The following is a 3,770-nucleotide window of genomic DNA, read 5'->3' as shown; positions in this document are numbered from 1 at the left end:
ATGTGATGCGTTGCCAACTGGTTCCAACGACTCAAGCGCTCGACTCCCACATGCCACACTCGTAGGTGGCAACGGCAACAGCAGCAGCTCTATTGTAATCTCGAAATCCAGCTCTAATTAACCAAATGAATTCACACTTAAACCAAGCAGTGCAGCTGCCCTCACCACTTGAGCTAGACAGCTGCTTTAAAGCCTATTTAAAAGGACCTTTTGAGCTTCAAATTGGTTTGCTAGTTGAGGTTTATTTAACACGAATGAAGCTGAAAACTTGTGCGATGTACAGTTTCAGTTTATTTTTGTATTAAATAGAATAAATTCCGGCGAACGGCTTTCGGATGGAATTTAATTTTGTTGAACAACTTTTCGTTGCCTACTTTTCAGCGCAGCCCCAAAGGTCATCCGGTTAGCTCTAAAGTTGCTGCTGAAAATTTATTACAAAAATATCAGGCCCATGTGCAAGTAGAGTGCAGCGACTACCCATTTATTATCGTATTAAAATTCTTACACTCCCCTCCTGCTCTCCACCACTCCTCCGGGCCTTGCACAGCCAAGTTTGCCTCATCGTATTTGAAGCAAACATTGCGGAAATAACAAATTTCTTGCTAGGAAATTAATATTTCCATTTCATAGAAACAGTTTATGTTAAATGATGCAACTATATGCATTATGTTGGAATCATTTTTGCAAATTATTCTGCTAAAAGAAAACAGTAAAAAGAATTTATGCTGCAAAAGAAAAGAAATGAAAAATTGCATAGTATGTTAAAACTGATTAAGTAAAAAGCATACGTAAATTTCTGATTAAAGTTCTAGCTGTTGCTTAAAATCAAAGTTTGAGAATGCTCTCACCGCTCTCTCTCTCTCTGTCTCACCTCAACAAGCTCCGACGATACATAGCGTCGACTGTGAGTTGTTATGCCAGCGAATCAATTCAGGCGAAGCAACGAAAGAGAACAGAAAACATAGCAAAAAAATAGTGCAGCCAAGGCCGGAAACTGCCGCGGCAAATTGAAAGTGTGGTCGTGGCACACACTCACACACACACACAAACAGTATGATGTAGGGCAGCGCACACGTTGAAAGTTTAGTCGGGAGTCTCGTACCATTTTAAATGTGCAAAATTGACCAGGGATGAAAGTGAGAGCCGCAGGCACAGTTTGCGCCATTGATTGCACTGAAATTGCTTCCTTGGCACGTGTTTCATTTAACAGTAAAAATCGAGAAGCACTCTCCTGACGCATTGTGCTGGCCATTTGATACACAGGCACAGCACTTCCCGGACACATACACATACACATATACAAAGAGGGGCCATACAATTGTAATCATTTATTACAAAGTCGGCGAAAAGGGAACTGACTCTGCCACTAGTACTTCGAACTATGGGCGAGCGAAGTGTGCGTGAGTTTTAAGCCGCATGCTCATGTGATATAGACACTTTTATGGCACACACATACGCACACTAGCAAAAGCCGAGAATGACAACGAAGTGAAGCAGAAGGCAATTATTTTTATTTACTGCCCAGACGCGCACTATGGCGCCAGCATTATTGTTGCTGCTGTTGTTGTCGCCGCCAATGATGCCGCCACATAAGCCGCATCATTGTCAGTTGCTCCGCCTCATCAACGGCGCAAAATGCTAACGCCCCCTCATCCGTCTTTCCAGCCACCCTCCCTCAGCACATTGATCCCCATGCCACAGCGATTGCCGAATCCCTTAGCGTGCCATGCATAAGCAAATTACAGTCGAGAGTTAATTTTTCACTTGCTTAACGAGCGGAAGTTACCATTTTGCACTGATTTGAAAATATGTCGCTGTTTGTGGCATTGGCGTCGCCACTGGCAATGCCGAGTTCCCGTTTCCCCTCTCTTTCCACTCTCTCCTCCCTTTTTGCCATTCGGTGAGCCCATTTTGCCGAGCAGTCTGCCCCTTTCCGCCTCGTATTTGCCGCTGCCAAAAACATCCATTTGTTAATACGCGCATTCATATGTGTAAGTATCTGCGTGTGTGTGAGTGTGTGTGTGTGTGTGTGAATGCCCGCCTCTTCATGTGTGTGTGTGCCTATTTCAACTGTGATTGTTTGTCTGCGGCTCGTCGCTTCTATGGCAAATATGCCAATTTTGTGTGGCCCATTCCCTCGACTCGCGCTCTATAAAAATCTCAGTCTCATTCATTGACATGTGCTGACTATTGTAAGAAGGTCCTGTAAGCGTACGAGTGTGTGAGTGTGTGTTTATTTTTGTGTGCCATGTGTATGTGTGGTGTGTTCACTGTTCTGTACTATGCTCATCAAAATAATCAACCAAAGTTGATGTTCTTTATTTTAAAAACAATTCGCCTCTGCACAATTTATACGACTATAAAAATGAAGTGTCAGGCCCAAAAAAACATGCAACTTTTTATAAAGAACACACTCGAAATGCGTTGGGTAAATTAAAATTTTTAGACGATTTGAAAAATTGTAAACAACATAATATTAATATTGTTTTGAATGAAATTCAGACTTTTGTTGTTTAAATAAACCAACTTTAGAACATGTTGTTAATTTCAAGCATGATTTTATTATCAAATGCTAGTAAATTTTATTAGAAATTTCATTTTGGAGAGTATTAAAAAGTCCGCTATCAAAATATAGCTTTTCTTTTGTTTTCATTCGCGAGTTTTATGTGTGTTATATAATTTCCCTGATGTAGCCAACAATAATAACAATTTGGCTTCAGAGTTTATGTGACACAATTTAGGCTCTTTAAATTTATGCTTCGTCACAACTCAAGAGACATCTCCGTGTAGGCCATTTGATAATTCACTTCTGCTGTCAATAGCTGCATGTGATATGATAATTTAAGCCTATTGTTTATTTTGCTAATTGTTTTAGAGTTTATAATTAAGTTATCAAGATTTTGGCCATAAATAAATACAAGTGTGTTGAAAATGAGTTCAGCTAAAGCAAAATGAAATTTTGTGGTTTGTTAACTATGGAGAATTTCAAAATTGTTTGTTATGAAAGTTAAAAATATTTAGATGCAGAGTATTAGTAAAACAAATAATATTGAATGCTGTTGATTTTTAATTTTGATGATTGTAATTTAATTTTGAATAAAAGCGTAATGAATATATCACTTCTTGACTCCTAAATTGTCCATCAAAATTGTAAAATCACCCATGGTGTATGTAAAAGCAAGAATCAATTGTTGATTCATTTCCATGACATGCTGAGTGTTTGTCGTGACAATTTACTGGACGCACTCGTCTCATGAATATATTAATTTTGTGCTTTTGAACATAAATGCAACAATCAATTGTTGCTTCACATAAACGATGACCGAGTGCTCAATTAATTTATCAGCACAACGGTCGATAGAGCTTTAGCATATCACACAACCGACCCAAATCATGAAAGTATGCGTGTGTGTGTATACACAACCCAAAGATATAGAGTGCGCCCGTTACAATAGCCAACAGGCTGGAGTGAACTCAACTGAGCTGAACTGAATACCCGATGTATGTATGTGTGTATGTGTGGGTGATTGTCTCCTGGCTGAGTGCCTCGAAGGCTTGAAACCGACTCAGCTCAGCATGGGGTATGAGCCTGGACTGATTTATGTGCTCTACGTGTGCAGCTGTGATCGAATTTCCAATCATGTTTACAAACACACACACACATAGAAGAGAGAGAGAGAGAGAGAGAGAAATACATTGCCTGATGGAGGAGGGGACAAAATTCATGTTGTGACGATAGACACGCCGCCAACTTCGTCGATTCGTTGGCC

The sequence above is a fragment of the Drosophila sulfurigaster genome, unplaced genomic scaffold (genome assembly GCF_023558435.1).
Source record: "Drosophila sulfurigaster albostrigata strain 15112-1811.04 unplaced genomic scaffold, ASM2355843v2 contig_222_pilon, whole genome shotgun sequence".
Lineage (NCBI taxonomy): Eukaryota > Metazoa > Arthropoda > Insecta > Diptera > Drosophilidae > Drosophila > Drosophila sulfurigaster.
Note: the sequence above shows the minus strand (reverse complement) of the source record.